Source organism: Ambystoma mexicanum, chromosome 13 (assembly GCF_040938575.1).
Source record: "Ambystoma mexicanum isolate Mex_15411 chromosome 13, UKY_AmexF1_1, whole genome shotgun sequence".
Taxonomy (NCBI): Eukaryota; Metazoa; Chordata; class Amphibia; order Caudata; family Ambystomatidae; genus Ambystoma; species Ambystoma mexicanum.
The window spans coordinates 350,136,642-350,156,218 of NC_090938.1; positions in this window are offsets into that span (position 1 = coordinate 350,136,642).

The following is a 19,577-nucleotide window of genomic DNA, read 5'->3' on the forward strand; positions in this document are numbered from 1 at the left end:
AAATACAGATAGATGCAGTTATACGCTCTAAGGCTCAAAAGAAGGTAGAACAACCAGTAGTGCAATGGAGTTATGATACACCAGATCAAGATTTGATTAAGGCGCAAAAAGTTGATCCAATATTGGTGATCTATTATAATCATTTGATGGGCCCCGAACAAAATCCTTTAACTGAGAATGATTGTACAGGAAAAGAGGAATTGAGGGTATTATTAAAGAATAAAAAACGAATTAGACTACAGGATGGGCTCATTATCAGGGAATCCATAACAGGACAATTACAGTGGGTGATACCCCTTTCATTCAGAGGGCTAATGCTACACCATGTACATGATGCAAGAACTGCAGGACACAGAGATTCACAAAAGACTTTACAGATACTAAAAGATTATGCTTACTGGCCACATATGTCACAAGATGTGGAATTATATACTAGGGGGTGCTGGTATGTGCCCACTTTAAACCTGCTTCACCAATGCATAGAGATCCACTGATGAAAAGAGGCTTAACCCTTCCATGGTCAGATATACAAATAGACTATGTAGGACCTGTAAAGTAGGGGGAACCGTTATATTTTGAGCGTGGTCTGTTTGATGTCAAAATGGATAGAATGTATTCCTGCACCAGATTGTAGTGCGCAAACCGCAGCTACATTACTGGTAAATCATATATTTTCAAGATTTGGGTTACCACAAAGAATAGAGTCAGACAGAGGAAGTCATTTTACAAGCACTTTAATGAGTAAAGTGTGGCAGATACTGGGGGTGAAAAGGAAACTGCATTTTGCTCACCGACCCGCCTCTTCTGGGAATATTGAACGTTGCAACAGGTCTGTTGTGGAGATATTAAAGAAGTTTGTAGCAGAGGCAGGTTCCAGCTGGGATTTATGATTACCCCTGGTTTTGATGGCAATCAGATCGACTCCTGCCAAAGCAACCGGTATCAGCCCTCATGAGGTGTTGACAGGTAGGAAGATGGTACTGCCACAACATTTATTATACAGGATACATGAGAAGGCACTTGTGAGTGCATCTACAGTTCACGAATATGTGGAAGAACTGAGGAAGCATTTACAACATGCATTTGCATTTGTGCAGCGAAATTTGGAAAGTGCTGCTGACAGTGCAAAATCATATTATGATAGAAAGACGTTTATGAAAGAGTATAATGTGGAGGATCAGGTATATAAATTTCATTTTGGAAAAGGTAAACATAAAAATTCTTTTGCAGCCTGGCAAGGGCCATTTAAAATTGTGGATAAGGTATCTCCTTTAGTTTACAAAATATTAAAGACAGAGGGTGAAACGGTAACAGAGCAATTTGTTCATGTTAACTAAATCAAGCCCTGGCATCCCAAACATGAAATCAGGAGACTTGAGTGAGTAGAAACAGCTTAAGAACCCTGAAGACATGGAAGGGAAGACACAGTGGCTGTGTTCATAGTATCCCATATCATAGAAATAGAAAATAGTTGTGGTCCTTATTCTAGAGATAAATGTAAATGAAAATACCATAGGTGATAAACATTGATATAAGGGGCTGAGCACGATTGAATTATTAAGGTACAATGTTGAAATATATTTTGATATATAATGGTGTCTTATGTATATGTTTGTTTTCTCTCTAACATATGCTTAGTTTCAGCGGAATGAAGAGGAATGTTTTGGACTATTTTTTTGTGGTAGAAAGTGTGAAATTGGTATTGTGCTATGTACTTAATTTGTCTCTTTTCTATTTAATTTAGAACAACTAATTGATGATCTTTTGAGGTCGGAGGTCGCAGGACTGGAGGACATGAGAGATGACGGAGTCCAGTAGTCCACGGGATGAAGCTTAAGTAATGCCTCCGACCCAAAATATGGAGGTGAAGACAAAGTAACCGGGACGCCCAAAGAGATGACTTCTCCGGAAAAGAATACAGAATACAAGGGTGCCAAGATGGATTTCACCGAATGAACCAGATAATGAAAAGTTGATGATCAGAACATCGTAAAGGTGCATGTTAATCATAAAAATGATAAACGTTTTAAAAGAACAATAGTGAATTGAACTTAATTCTACAGTGTTCCTGATGAAGCATAGTATTATTCTATGGAACTGAAAAGGAGTGTGGTGGAGAATCACATGTTTGTTATTTTAATTAGTTGTTTTAGTTAATTGTATTAGTCATTTTATTTATTTATTTATTTTATTTTATTTTGTTATTATACATAAAATGTTGATGGCGGACACTTCGTTTAAAAAAAAAAGAAGCTATACATACATAAATACATGTGTATGAGGACTCATGGACTCATTTGGAAGATGTTATTTCTATTATGATTAAGCAGTGGTGTATTATGAAATGTTTAAATGTTAATTATATTAAGTTGCTATTATTTCAATAGTGATTCATATGATGGAAAGAAAGAATAACAATTTGGGTTTCCTCCAATTGTGGATTTGGGTAGCCAGAATTGTCAGAAAAGGAGGGAATATGTAAGAATATATATAGCATTTTACTAAAGGTGATGGCATTGTATTGCATTTATTGCAAAATGTAGTGACATTTTGTTGCCAGTAGTAATATGGCACACACATATATATATATATTCAGTGAAAAAACTTTGTTAAAGGGACGTTATGGTTAAGTTGCGCTGCTAAAAACCTTTCAAATTCAGTGAAAAAACTTTGTTAAAGGGACGTTATGGTTAAGTTGCGCTGCTAAAAACCTTTCAAATTCAGTGAAAAACCTTTGTTAAAGGGACGTTATGGTTCAAAGTAAAACCGAAAAACCCTTGAAATTCACCAGTTATGGTAAGCTAAGCAACCATAACTCGCGCCACCACCGTGCACCGCTAAGCCTAACACCCAGGACATCAAAGATGACATCATAAATGTCATTGATGACATCACTGAGCTCGCCCTTTCTTATCCCTGTGGTTGGTGTCCCCCCCTTTACCTTCCTTTCCCCTCCTCTCCTAGTGTGTCATGTATAAAATAATACAAAATATCAAAAATCAAAAAAAAATAAGGCTCTTTTCAGAGCCGCCTTTCACAGTTAAAAAATAGAAGTGAAAATAAATGAAGCAGGGCCTTTTGTATTTTTTAGAAGTCCGCGGACAGTTCGCGAACATTTAAAAAATTGGGTTGCTACCCTATCACAAACATTGCAATTTTCTCTGGGAGCAAGTGGTGGCTCTGAAAAGAGCCTTTGGGAGGTGTTTGTAAGGTGTTTGTAAGTCAAAAATTATAAATGCTTAATACCTACTTCAAAATGGATGTTGTAATTCCAAGAAAGGTCGCAGTGCATTTTGTACATTTCTCAGAAAAATCTGATTGCCACCATAAGTAAGATGGACTCCATCTCTGCGAAAAATGTTTGTACTACGAAACAGAATATTTTCATTATGAAAAGAAGACATGCCAAAATCTTTTAGAAAGGCACAAACAGCTTTATTAACATTGCACCTTGCTTTTTCCATTTGTGGACCAAATGAAGAAGAAAGAAACAACATTTGTCTCTGCGCAATCCGTGAAAATATCACTTGAGAATTAGGAAACATGTCCATAACCTTCCCAAGTCCTTCTTTCATAGCAAATTGCAAAAAAAATCCAGTCACATGTCCTAAACTGTTCCCTCCACAATGAATTACAATTATGTCTGGATGTTGCTCTGTCTCCAAAGTAGCACAGAGAGGTAGCAAGAACAACCACTTCATTCCACGTACTCCATGCCAGTGTACTTCCACATGTGGGAATCCAAGATCTACAGCTACTCCACAGCTTTCTGCATGCACCTTCAACCAATATATCCATGAATCTCCCAAAATCCATACAATCTTTTTCCTAAAACACACAGACATAGCTATCTGACATAGCTATCTGTTGTTCTCTCAGCAAAAACAGTATATGAGAAACTCTCTTCTGGCACAACACACCCACTAAACTTTCCTGACCAATCCCTTTCAGTACTCATTCTCTTTTGCATGACTTCTGAACCCAAAAATCCCTGGATGTAACTCCCGATGTCCGCGAACTACCGCCATGTCCGCTGACATATCGTAACATGAACAGCCCTTCTACCATTTCCACTTCACTCTCTCTGCCATTCCCTCATTGGATGTAGCTAAGAAGTCACATGACCATGCAACAATCACATTCAAGACCTCTACATCTAACTGCATCATCATAGATCAGCACTGCAAATGTACTGTGAATCTCTCAAGTGTCATATCATTGGCAAGCACCATCTACCAGAAATCCTGTACAAGTCTCCAAGGTTTCTACTTGCAGCTCCATGCATATCCATACACAAACTTCAGGTAGATGAACACATTTCAAACAGACTTTTAGCTTGTGTAATCTGTAAAACGAATTTACTGTATTTTTTTCAATTTCCTAAAATCAACTATCACTTATAAACCTTTATACTATTTACTTTCTTTATACACACACACTCAAATCATGTTAAACTAACATTTTTTAAATGAAATATATAGAATACATATATTCAAACAAAATTGCATGCAAGCACAATCTATGTTTAATTCTTTAAAAAAAAATTACTTATACAATTTCATATTTTTTTGTTTGTATTTATTTATTTACTTAATTACTTTAATTTAGACATGACATTGAGGCGCTATTACCTATAACACCTTAGTTACAGAAATAGTGGTATTCCCTGGTATATTATACATTTCACAAGACATAGTAAAGATATTCTTTTTGCTACAGTTAGTCATTCAATACAATTTGTTCATTAAGAACATATCATATGTACTGAACTGATGCAATGTATCTTATGTAAATAAATTAGTTTAATGGTTTTGAAGAAGGCGCTGAGGATTTCAATTAAAAAAATCAATATCTAAATTAAAAACAGCGCTATATACAAACAAAGTTACTAATTTGAATCTTTTACAATTGAGGGAAGACCAGTCTCCTGAAAAGAAGCAGCCGAATTCGAAGAACAAAGAAGAATTAAGAAGTTACCTGTTAATTTAAGAAAAAAAGTAAGTAGAATATTACCATAATATTTGTATTATTACTCAAACATACTTTAAAGTTAATACAAGCTATTTCTGTGCCTAAAAATAGAGATGGTGTACCATTGTGTCCAAATATCTCCATGTCTTAAACAGTGATTTACAGCCAGAATGGCCTACAAATTCCTATTTTTGGACACACAAATTACCCAACTGAACCCCTGCAATTTTCATATTATAGAACAAACAACTGTTTTAATTGTTTACATTAGATTTACTATTTGTACTTTTTTTTCCACACCACTAGCTTACTTTTTTTTTGTCATCTGAACCCCAGTTTAGTAAGACATAAATTCAAGAATACCTATCACTACTAGTTGTAGTTCCCAATGCACAATCACACACCATTACATACATCTTTATCAGCTTACTCAAACACTCATGCACACAGCACACATACATTGCAGAACACTGCAACCCATACCTTCTTTATTTTTTTCGACAGACCCTAAAGAATGCCTACCAAAAGTCAGGTCCATAGAAAGCAACGCAGAAGTAGAGCAAATGAAAATAAAAGTGTCCAACATAAGCATGCATCTCTAGCAGAATTTGTAAAAAAAGTTGAAACAAAACAGCTAATACAGTAATTTAGTGAAACACAAGAAGTTTCAAGTACAAAAACTTTGCCTCCTCTATCAAAATGTAAAACAAACCAAAAAAAAAAATTAACAGAAAATCAGCTATCACTACAGATAAAACTACTTCTTTAAATTTTAATATAGTGCAAAGTAAGCATACCAAGAAAAGTATTTTAGCCAAAATGTACGGTCACAAAGTCCTTCAAAATCTTATAAAAACAGGAGAGAAATCAGGTTCAATGCTTAAAACCTATCGTAGGAAATTAATCTTAGAAGCGTTCATGGACAGTGCAATTCTTCTCAAAAGAAAGTTATTTATTTTACTGTTAAACAAAATGAAACCATTAACAAAACTAATAACTAAATTACAAAAAAGACTTCTCAATAAGCGAAATGTCAACAGAAAGAACTTCTTAAGTATCTGCGGAGGTGAATGGAATCACACTACGAGCACAGAACCATATTTTAAAGAAGAAGTGTACAAACAAAAGCAAACAAATACAATTGCCATACATAGCAGTGGTCGAGGTTATGAAAAAGTGAATAATACCATAATGGAACAAGAAGTACTCCTTACAAAAATATGCCCTGAAAACTTAGAATTACCCCTCCATTCAACTGAATCAGAACGTCTAGTGTACAAATGGCCATGCACGTCAATGTGTAACATTCCCAAACAATGTTTCAAATCTTTACGCCAATTCCTCAATAAATATGTAAAAAGCAAAGACAAAATCAAAATTAAATTACTGCAAAATATGGATACCTGTCCAGTGCGCAAGTACACAGGACTACAAGGACATTCATTGGCCTGCATTACAGGACCTACTTGTAAAACCACTTTCCATGATATCAAAAGGATATCAACACATCATTCAACTATAAGAAATCTAGTCTGTAAACTGTACTATGCTAAAAGTCCTGCTTTAGCACTAGCAGATTTAAATAACATCCTTCTACATGGTACAGCAAAAGACCTACTTGAAGAAATTGACTATATCCAGAAAAAATATTTTGGAAGTGAAAGCCATTTACAGAATGAAATAGCTTTAAACCAATTAAGCAACAATTCTACACATGGCAACCTTTAGCTAAACACATGCAGAAAAAAAATACTAAAATTTAAAAGTACATCAGCTGAAGTACCAAACCATGCATGTGTATGTTGCTGTAGAACTTTTTATAAAAGTAACGCAAAAACTGTAGACCTATCATACAAAATAGAAGAAAAGGAAAATTTGAAATGGTTTGAATTAGCTCTCTACCTTGTAGCAGAAAACAAATAAGAAATAACTGAGCCCTTAATACTTTGCAGTTACTGCACCACAAAACTTGACAACAACCAAACTCCTTCACGTGCTATCACAAATAATTTAGAATTATACCCAGTACCAAAACCCCTACAACAACTTAATTTATATGAGTGCATCATAATTCAAACAGTACACCCATTTCAAGCAATAATACGCCTTCAACCAAAAACAGCAAAATTACCTCCCTCTGATTTCGTAAAAGGCATTCGTGGAAAAGTAGTTTATTTACCATTAGATCTAAAAGAAAATGTGCATACTCTAGGAGGGCAACTTCCAATGCAGCAATCTTTAATTATCTTAGTAAATGGAGTACCTACAAAAGACAAAAAAATATGGCAGCAGCTGGTAGATTTACATAAAGTTAGACAAGCCTTCCAATATCTTAAAGAGAATAATGAATATTACAAAGAAATTAATATTGAAGAAAACTTGAAAGATACAATTGAAATAATTCAAGAAACACAAGAAGCTGGTCAATTTGAGCTACTAGATCCTGCTACAATATCAAATACTTTAGACCATTATACAATTCATCCTTTGCACTGTAATGACACCGTAGAAGATGCACTGGAAACATACCAAATGCGTCAACCAAAAGGATCGCCAATCAGCATATGGGAAAAAAGTATAGAAGCACATGCTTTTCCTCTACTCTTTCCTACTGGCAAAGGAGGAAGGTATGAAGATAGACCTATTCAAATATCAGCTTCAGAATGCCGCTCATTACGGATGTATTCTGAAGATCCCAGATTAAGACAAAATGTGGAATACATATTCCACCTACTCTTTGAAAGTGAACTAGCAACTTTATGTTACGGAGTTGCACAAATATTAAAATCAGGATCACGCTTTCAAAATATGACAGCTACACAATTATTAGAAAAGGTGCAACAAAAGGATGAGGTTTTACAATCAAATATTACAAATCTATTAGCAAATATGCGTGGTACTAAAGAGTACTGGTTTCGACGTCATGGAGATGTACGTTGTATGATCAAAAACCTTGGCCCACCCACTTGGTTTGTTACATTAAGTTGTGCAGAATATGCATGGGAAGATTTACATGATTTCCTACGCATATCAAATAAAAACAAAACAAACATAGATATACTAACACCTGGAGATGTTGTTCTTTGGATCCTGTTAATGTTTCAAGATATTTTCACCATCGCTTCATTGCTATGCTACATTTTATTTGTAATAAAACTGTTCCTCCCCTTGGAGAAGTGCAACACTTCTTTTGGAGACAAAAATACCAAGCCAGAGGAGCACCACATATCCACATGCTTTTATGGATTAAAGATGCTCCTAAATTTGGTCAAGACAGTGATGGCACTGTTTTACAGTTTATTGAAAAATATGTCACTTGTGAAATTCCATCAGAAGCCACAAATAGTGATCTTCATGCACACATTTTACAATTTCAAAGACACAAATGTGGAAAATATTGTCGTCGCAAATACAAAAACAAAGGGAAATACTACACCAAATGCCGATTTGGTTTCCCTAGACCAGTTACAAATGCAGGTCAAGTGAACAACCTCATGTCTTCAGTTAGACATAGTGTTAAAGGTCAGTCACCTAAAAATACATATTACATAAAAAGAAAAGAAGAAGAAAAATATATCAATGATTATAATGAAATCATTGCCCACTTATGGAATGCAAACATAGATGTGCAGTACATTGCAGACAATTCTACTGCAGTTGCACAATATGTCACAGCATACTTACCTAAAGCAGAAAAGACAGAGCTCCAAGACCTCTGGAATGACCTGTCATCAGATAAAACAGTGTCTCAGAAATTATACAGCTTGGGCATAAAAATGCGCACCCATAGAGAATGTGGATCATATGAAGCAGCTGATCGTTTAACTGGTACTGCATTGTATGGTAAATCTGAAAATATAGTATGGCTAAGTCTTGGTCCAGCTAAATCTAGAAAAAGAGTTCTAAAATCATATGAAGATATAGAAACAATAGCCAAACGTGATCCCAACAGCCAAGACATTTTAAAAAACAATGTATTGGACACATACTACCCAAACAGAAGTAATACTTTGGAAAACATGTGTCTATACCACATAGCCCAAAACTACACATACAAAAATAATATGAAACCTGATGAAAAAAAAGGGAAATATAGAGTGACAAACTGTGAAGGCAGCTTAGTTAAACTCACTAAACCAAATTTAATTAATCATATCAAATTGTCATTAAAGACTCCTCAACATAAAGAAGTATATTACACGTCCCTGCTACAACTCTTCAAACCATAGAGAAAGAAGAACAAATACTAGATGACTATGACTCATATGAGGATGCTTTCGAAGCAAATGAAAGCACTATAACTGATGTAAACTTTACACAGTACAAAACAATGTTGCACAATGAACAGCAACACGAAGAAGAACTCCAAGCCCAACTAGATAAGGACACTCCTGACAGTAGTCAACCTTCTGTAACAGGAAGCCAAGAACCACTGGGAGAACCACTAATAATAAATGAGGCAGAATTAGCTATGATAGAAGTAGAAAACACCATGTGTCAGTATGAAGATAAAGAAGACGCAACTATACTACAATCAAAACTAAACAATGAGCAACGTAGCATTTTTCAAGAAGTAACAAAACAAATTACACATGGTATAAAACATGAAAATAAAGAATGTTCCTGCCATAATTATAAACCTATACTACTGTACGTCGGTGGTGAAGCTGGTTCTGGCAAAACATTCCTAATCAAAATCATTATTAAGTTCCTTCAACCATTGACAAACAACAAACTGTCAGCTGTTGTCACTGCCCCCACAGGTTTAGCTGCCTACAACATAGGTGGTGTTACATTACACCGATTACTACTATTACCAGTAGAACACCAGAACAAATTAGACTATTACAAACTTTCTGCAGAAGCTGCAATGGAACTACGCAGAGTATTGAAACAAATGAAAATGCTACTAATAGATGAAGTATACTATACTACAATCAAAACTAAACAATGAGCAACGTAGCATTTTTCAAGAAGTAACAAAACAAATTACACATGGTATAAAACATGAAAATAAAGAATGTTCCTGCCATAATTATAAACCTGTACTACTGTACGTCGGTGGTGAAGCTGGTTCTGGCAAAACATTCCTAATCAAAATCATTAGTAAGTTCCTTCAACCATTGACAAACAACAAACTGCCAGCTGTTGTCACTGCCCCCACAGGATTTGCTGCCTACAACATAGGTGGTGTTACATTACACCGATTACTACTATTACCAGTAGAACACCAGAACAAATTAGACTATTACAAACTTTCTGCAGAAGCTGCAAAGGAACTACGCAGAGTATTGAAACAAATGAAAATGCTACTAATAGATGAAGTGAGCATGGCCTCCAATTTGATGTTAGCTTTGATTCACCTCAGATTACAAGAAGTACTCAAAACAGACTATGAAGAGCTCTTTGCAGGAAAACACATTATTGTTTTTGGAGATCTGCTTCAATTAACACCAGTAAAAGGTGAGCCTATTTTTAAAACATTAGGACACAAACTCTGCCGTAAAACTGTTGGCAGCATTGGAAATGTCAACCTTTGGCAACATTTCCAATACAGAGAATTAACAGAAAACATGTGTCAATCTGCAGATCTCACTTATGCCAACATTTTAAAAAGTATCAGAGTTGGAATACTTTCTAAAGAAGCAGAAGCAATATTGAAAACCCGGCACATTAATGCACTTTATGGCGATAATGCATGTGCTAGAGATATTATGGAACAATTAGCCCACAAAAATGTCAATTGTATGGCCTTAATGCCAACTCTTGCAAGCTGTTTCAAATTCAATGAAATCATGCTAAGTAAAGAAATGCAACCAATCATGGAAATTAGCGCCACAGACAAACTAGATGTTCATGGTATGACACTACCCATGTGTGACCAAGCCACAACAAGATTAAATATTTTAGAAAAATCAATCTCAAACACAGCAGGCTTAGAAAAGATATTAAAATTATCCTTAAATTGCAGAGTAATGCTTAAACGTAACCTTGACGTGGACCAAGGACTAGTTAATGGAGCACTGGGTACAGTTGTTGGCTTTCAAAAATACCCACGCAACAACAAAATTCAGTTTGTCAATATATTGTTTGACAAACTTTCAGAAGTAAAAAGGATAGGACGCTCAACAGCTAGATTCCTTCTCTTCAAAGATATGTATGTACGCAGAGAACAATTTTCTCTAACTCTTGCATACGCAGTCACGATTCATAAATCACAAGGTCTTACCCTAGACAAAGCAATGATAGATATAGGTAACACAGTCTTTAAAGAAGGCATGAGCTACGTAGCACTATCACGCTTACGTACCCTTGACGGTCTATTTCTAATCAACTTTGATGCAAGTAAAATAAACGCTGATATTCCTTTCATTTTAGAATACAATAGACTTCGCTCACTATACACCCCCCACCTAAACACATATTCTGTTCCACAAAAAGTAAAACGTTATAAAAGAAAAAGAAATCAAACAGAAATGCAACAGGATGTCACTGCAAATCCTCCAAAGAGAGTAAAAGAAACTAATACTTCATCAAGTACCACAAGCAAAAAGAATCAATTAGGGAAAGTAAACCAGGTACTTCTTTAAAGAAGGAAGACAAACTCCAAAAAAAGCAGTTAGATACAGAACTACCTGGACCATTTAAATTCTCAAATATAGTTGGTGTAAGTTGCTACGCAAATGTAGCAATGAATATTCTATTTCAATTACCACCAATTGTTGACAACATTTACTTACACAGTACAGACCCATTGTGTTTGCAAATGTTAGTACTTCACAGAAATGCAGCAAAAAATCCTGACAACACGTATAGTGTTTATGGAATAAGACAACAATTGGACTACTGTGCTGGAATGGTGAAATTCACTATACACTCACAGGAAGATCCACAAGAATTTCTAATGTACTTACTACAAGTACTGGAAAACAAAAACATACCTATAAATGAAATCTTTCAGATTTCATACATGTGGAAACATACATGCACTCTCTGCAACAATGTGACACAAGAAGAAATCCCCAATGAACGCTTCATATATATATCAATACCAAATTGTGAATCCATTCCATTTCAGCGACTTGTACAAAATGCAAACCATGGTAGATTATGCTCTACCTGCAATTCAGATAATCGCTCCACGTTAGTAATACAAACACATAGTAAATACATAATACTAATGCTTCTACGTTACAATGCAGATGGTACCAACAACAACTGCAAGCTGACTGGATTCACACATGGTGAAATATCACTTGGTAAGAAAACCTTCACAACAATAGGTATAATTTACCACGCAGGAGCCACAACCAATTCAGGGCACTACACTGCATGTATAAAAAAGAAATGTGGATGGTTTGAATGTAATGATAGTACCATTACTCTAAAGCAGAGATTACCAGCAAATCTTACAAACGCGTATTTGATGTTCTTAAAACCAAAATTTGATAACTAAACTGTATTTAAACCCTAAGTAAACTTGTGTTAAAAAAAATAAACTGTTAGAATACTCCAAAAGCTATCTAACTGCTCAAAGATTCTACAACAACTAATCAGATAAATGAATACCACTAAATTAGACCAGAAAATACATAGTTAGAATACGCCAATTGGTATCTAACTGTTCCAAAATTTAACAATATACAAATAGATAAATCAATACCACTAAAATATATCAAAAAAATAGACAGTTAGAATATGCCAATTGGTATCTAACTGCTCCAAAATTTTATAATATCCAAACAAATAAATAATATGTTACTGCTCCAAAAAAATGCAACAAGCCAAAGTATAAAGCATTAGCCAGAAACAACAAGTGAACACTGAAAACAAACAAACAAATACACTGTAGCATAACAGAAAAAGGTTTTTTTTTATCCAACATGGATTTTTTTTTCCCACAGACCCAAGGATTTTAGCAACAAATACAGAAACTGAGCAAATTGCACAGTACACTGATTTGTAATCTACTAAATATGAGGGTCCAAAAAAAAAAGTATGTTTATTATACAATGTAATAAGTCATTACAAAATACTAATTCTAACATGCTATTTTCTTTTATCACAGAAATTAACACGAAATACATGTACTCCGGTTACTAGACCAAACAGTAAGTATACAATAATAAGGAGAACCATCGCAGCATATCACATCCATAGTATCTAATACCTTTGTTGCTTATACATTTGTTTTTCACCCAAAGTTATAAGCAAATATGATTGTGATATGCTGCGGTGGTTGTGGCCAGGGCATAGAGTCTTGGGTGCATGAACACGAGGGTTGATACAGTATGAATTCTTGTCGACCTGATTGGGGGAGAATTATAGGCAGTGGGAAGACTCAGAGTTTTGCTAATGGAAAAATGTGCGGAAAGGAGTTAGTTGAGATTGGGCTGTGAAGACAGACGGAGTTCCAAGGGGTTACAAAGTGCTGGTTTAGAGAAGATATCTCGCTGGCGCGCCCCACCCACACAAGATTTACAGAAGCGTTCCGTGCTGACTGGCGAGTGGAGCAAAGTCGTGCTAAGTACTTCAAAGAAGTGCTAATTTTGGTAAGCTTTGTGCCAAGTAAGGATCTTTTGAACGTTGTATGTTTGGTTACAATTTCATCATAGTGTAGAAAGGTTAGAAAATCACTGCATGTTATTTTGGTCAATGACAGCATGTGGGAACATTAATCCACGTTGCAAATAGACCTGCTTGTTCTGTTTTGCTTTCTTTTGTATTCCAGAGACTGCTGTAAATAACCATGGTAAGATTTGATGACATGTATATGTAATTCAATATAATGAGTACCTATGAAAACAAATGTGGGTTTGTGTCATTCATGCTATGAGTTATGTCAATAGACAAGGTCTAACGGGGAGGCTCATATTAGTGCAATAGTGCATTTGCCAATTTACCAATGCAAGTCAAGTAACTGATAAAGCAGGTTTGTGTGTGTGTGTGTGTGTGTGTGTGTGCCTTCCTTGCATGCTGATGTGAAAGGCATAGATTACTGGATGTAAATAAGCCAGTGATACTTTATGATATAATATATAGCTTACTGGACGTCCATGAGCCAGTAATACCTAAGGGCACATAGATTACTGGATGTAGATAAGACAGTGATACCAGCCACAAACTGTAGATGGCGCTCTGAATAAAATTATTGGGTTATAACAGTGTATAGGACCAAGGCTTTCTATAGACCACTGGGAGGTATTCTAATAGAAAGGAAGGTTTTGTTTTATGATGGGGTTATAATATAAGGAAGAAAACCATGCTCATCACTAAATACCGCAAAACAAAACACTACTAAAATTACCACCAATATAAGCTAACAAGGTATGGTCACTAAAATAATATGAGGCCAAACCCAATCTAAATGCAAGACTTATTTACCATCAAATTACCGCCAATATTTTTACAGTAAGAAAATACCACCAAACCCCAAATTTACCCCAATAAGACAAAATATCTGACACCACCAATGCTGTGGCAACACGAAGACATTATTTGCGCCGAAAATCGGGATATGTGCGCCATTCTGCCCGCAAATCCCTGTTTACCAAATGGGGATTTGCGGGCAGAATGGCGCACAAATCCCCATTTTCCGGCGCAAAAATTCCATGAATCAGCATGATAATCTCCTTATTTAGTAAACCTCCAACACAAAGATGACACCAGACAGGCAGTTACAATTTACCTTTTACATCACCCTCCCAGCCCCAATACAAGCAAAGAACAGTTCGAAGCACACCAGAAAAATGAACAAAGTTATGCTTTTCTCCCAGCACCCCTCAACAACCAGGTTTGACTCTTTGAAATGGAAGGCAGTGGCAAGGAGTATGAATGAAAGGGAAAACTCGTTTTTGTGTAGTGCTCACAGAAACAATATGGGAGACAGAAAGGAAAGGGGAACATTCATTTTGCAAAGCACAATAGTAAAATGGATTTTTAAATTATTTATCACAACTGTTATGGGAAAGAATAGAAAGGAAGGGAATTTGTTTTTCTTGCACTTAAAAGGACACATTAGGCTTGAGGATTATGGTCAGAACAGAATGGGAACATTGTTTTTTAAATTATCAGGCACAGTTTCAATGGGAAAGCATAGAACGCAATTGGGAATTAATTTTTGTTACACCAAAAGGACACACAGGGCTTTGGGGTATATTGTCCAGCACACAATGGGAAAATCGGTTTTGGGTTGGGATGACAAATGCAATGTGAGAAAGTAAATGCAAAATGGAAATTCATTTTGTACAGCACAATGGCACACAGGGCCAATTTGGTTTTTACCCCCTGCACACGCACATGGAAGCAGGGCTTGGGGTTTAATTCTTTTGGCAAATCTTTATGACTATACCAGCTCACAATAGACTGGGATAAAGATGGTTGGTTTCGAACTCAATACAGATCCCATGAGTTTCAATGGGGGAATTCATTGATTTACTTTGAGAAATATGCTAAGGATCTACATAGCCAATGGGGGATTTTTCAAGAGGACAGTAACTAAAATACACAGGCAAGCAGGGATTCTTCACTGGGGAAATAACCAAAACAATGCTGAAAGAATACAGGGCATACACAACCTATGGCTTTTGAGGTTTAGTTCTACTTACAGGAGCGGTCTGGACTGAACATCAGGGAGTGTCAGGGCACTGCTAGGACATCAAAAGGGGATCAGTCAAGGTCTTTCCCGAGTCCTCCAAGGGGTCCTAAGTCAGCTTCTTAATCTCCTGGCCCCTGTCTCCACTCCAAGATTAGTCCTCCCTCTGCTGGGATGTTTCTCCAGATTTCGACAGCAGATCACCTCATGGGATTAGTGGGAAAAGTCCAGCTATGAGGCAAGTTAGCTTAGTTATAGGGCAGATGACATCATAATGTGTCATGATTCCCGCAGAAGGGATTGGTTGAGTCTCACTAATCCACTCCCACCTGTGTGCTGATAGTACCAGGGAATGTGGGAGTGCTTTGGACTGGCCAGGGGAGGAGAGGTCCTGATCATCTCACTTTGTCAGGTTCACTCGGTCATGTTTTTGCACTCAAAAACTCAATACCTTAGAAGTACCCTTAACTTCCAAAACTTTACGTGTATGAATACATTTTACACACCTATATTTTACTGCGAGTCAAATGACCCTTACCAGAAGACTGTATGTCATTCCTGTGCAGAGCTACAGTTTTTGTTTGTTTACTCCGGAGCCATGTCAGTGAAAAATACGCCCTTTTACGGGTATCATAGGAATTATGATTGGCATGTTTTATCAATTTTTCGCATCGTTGGTAAACACAAGGCCAAATCCCATTTTCATTAATAACTTCAGTTGGGTTTCTCCCACCAGAATCATTTTTGGATGATCAGAAGGGGTTAATTTTCACCTTTAATAAAAGCTTACAATGACTATTTTGCAATGCTCACTTTCCAATTTACACGATAAAAGGCATTTCTCCCATTTTTAACAATGGGCAACTCCACCACTCATTTGCTCACACCTCCCACCTTTTTTTAAGTTTCACTTCTGCACTGTTCTGGCATGACGTCAGTAGAGGGCTCTGTGTTTACATTAGCCCCACCCTTCAATAGCTAATGGCCAGCTAATGCATTTTTTTTATTGAGGCTTGTGACCTTGAGGTCATCAGTGCTGCCAGACCTGCCCTACTCCTAGCTGGTCCACTGTGTTTCTGATTTCCAAAGTAATTCTTTTCTTGTATTATTAAGGGAGGCACTGACAATTAAGGCAGCCAACCTCTCTCCGCCAGGCAACAGGGAAGGGAGCTGGATTTCACATTTCCCAGAAATCAGCATCCCGGCCCCTTGCAGCAAACAGCCTGTAACTCGTGCCTAAAAGGCATTTAAATTGACAGTTTGCAAAATACCGTTTTTTTACATGTGTGTTACTTTGTGTGTTGCTTTGAAATTGTCCATGCAATTGAGCTGGTGATAGGCAGAAACCATGTTCATTCGCTGAAAACCTGGCCAGCATTTTTCTGAGCATATTTTTGGTTTAGAAGGAAAAATTACATTACATGCATTTGTTTTAATGTTCATCAAAGAAAGTGCTTCCTTTCACCGCAGCAGCATGTACACACAATCTTGGCATTTTTCATTTAAGATTCTGTGCACCGTGTTTCATGGAAATATCTGTGCAGCTCTCCATAGATTTATTTACATGTTATGTCCATGTGTGTTTTGCTTCCTTCATGAAAGGCATTTTTTTTCTTTTGGTATCTTGAAGTTCTAAGGGCCACTTTGTTTCCTGTTTACATGGGTTTCATGAGCCTTGTGTCCCACATTATTTCAGCGCAGCCCACCAATGACTCTGGCCTTTAGATTCATGTCATCCAGGGGCTATTTCACCCTACAACATGTAAGGGGCAAAGGACGAGGGAGATCGAGAAAGAGGGAAAGAGAACAGGATGAGTGGTCAAATGATGCAGAGAGCCAGACTAAGAAAGGAGTGAGAAAGAAAGAGAGAAGCAGAGCTAGTGAGTGAGAGAGAGAGAGAGAGAGAGAGAGAGAGAAAGAGAGAGACACAACTGAAATGGTGGGAAATAAAGAATGAAAGAGGAGATGTAATGAGTAAGAGTGAACACAAGGCAAGAGAATGTTAGTGTGAGGAAGCAAGAGATTGAGTTAGTGAAGAGGAAGGGGGGGCTAGAGGACAAGGGAAAGAGAGAGTGAAAGAGCCATATAGGAGGATGGATAGCTAGAGAGGGAGGGAGAGAAAGAGATAGGGAGAGAGAGAGACAGACACAGGGCTATAGAATGTGCTCATGTGGTAAATAACTGGGTAATTCAGTACAGGCTTTATTCTTTGCATACTGTAACTTTTAGTCTTGCTGGGAAGGTGAAACTAGAACAGAGCAAAAGGTGGAGAAAGAAGAGACCAAAATGGAGTGAAAGAAAAAGAACATGAGAGAGGGTAAGAAAGAGAATGTGAGGGAGGAGGATCCAAGCGACTGAACCAAAGAAAGAGTAAGAGGCAGAACGGGAGGGAGGGAGAACCAGGAGAATGCATAAGAGGGAGAGCAAAGCGAATAGTAGGCATAAAGGGAAGAGACTAAATACAATGTAAAGTCTGGATGGGAGGAAAAGAAGTGATGCAGAAGGAACAGGAAGGAGTGACAAAGGACACTAAATAGTAAGGGAATGAAGGAGAGCATTGATCAAGTATGCAAGAGGGAATATAAGAAGACAAAAGTGTAAAAGAGTGAGTAAGAGTACAAATGGGCATATGAAGGATGGAGAGAGTGAAGGATGAGAGAACACAGGAGGGGCATAAAGAACAGAGGAGGGAGTGTGAAGATTGTAGAGATAGTGTAGAGCGTGAGCAGGGGAAGGTGAATGATGAGGGAGCATAGAAGGCAGTGAACATTAAAAATCCAAAATGAAAAAAAACATATGTTCTAAGAGAGCCTGTTCCATGCTGCACAACATCCATCCTCTGTGATCACTATTTGGATATTTACATTGGAAACATGTGCCCTCTCCTGTCCACCTGCAATCAAATATTCTTAGACAATTGGTTCAATGAGCTTACTTCAACTCCTCTTCAATTCTCCTGTTGCAGAAGTATACTACTCAATTCTCATGGTGTTGTCCTCCTTGGTACTCCTTTCCACCATTCTAGCAAATCAAATGTCATCCGGACCTCAATAGGATACCTCTCAAAAACATCCAAGCTTGTTGTAGCCTTTAAGACTATATAGGTTTAGTAGTATGTCTTAGAGTGGGTCAAGGTGGCATCTTGGCATGCCGTCACCCAAAGCCCACCACTGGTGAAGGGGTTGCTCAGCATACCACATGCCTCCCTTTCCATATGCCTACTAACACAATGACCTGGGAGAGATGACGGGGGGAACCTCTACGCATTTTGCTTTCAGGGAGGGTTGGCATAAAAAAGTGTGAAGACCACTGCCCTATGATGAAGCTAAAGGCTTAACTGTTGGGCTCAACTTTTAGATTGCCCACAACTCTCCCATGATTAGCCTCTTTGTGAAAGTAGCCTCCGAATTGGGGTGAAAGATGCATATAATGGGCCAAAGAAAGTTGAAATAGCTTTTCAGCCCCATGGGCTCAAAGGAAGGGGGTCAACAGCACAATTGGTTTTATGGCCACACTCACTACCAGCTTTCAAAACAGCCATGCAGCCCCCCCTCGAAATTTGAGTCTGGCTCCGCTCCTGCTCCTTGGGACCTTCCTTTAGTCCTAGCTATGTTGCAGAAACTTCCCCTTGAGCCAATGGAGGATGTCGAGCTGACGTGGTTGACCATGAAGACTACCTTTTTGTTGCTCGTCGTCTGGGGGTGATCAGTGCTTTCTCTGTCAGTCTCTGCTTCTGGTGGCCCGGACTGATGCCTTGGTCCTGCGGTGTGAACCTTCCCTTGTGCCTAAGGTCTCCTCTTGGTTCCATCAGTCTCAGCAGGTGGTTCATCCTGCCTTCTTCCCAGTTCCGTTCTCTCCTGAGGAGGAGGGTTGGCATTGCTTGGATGTCAATCGGGTGGTCTTGCACTATCTTTCCCGGATGGAGTCCTTTCATCTCACTGACCATCTCTTGGTCACCTTTGGGGCGGTCAATGTGGTTGCAGTGCTTGTGGGATGTTTTTCCCCACTAGTC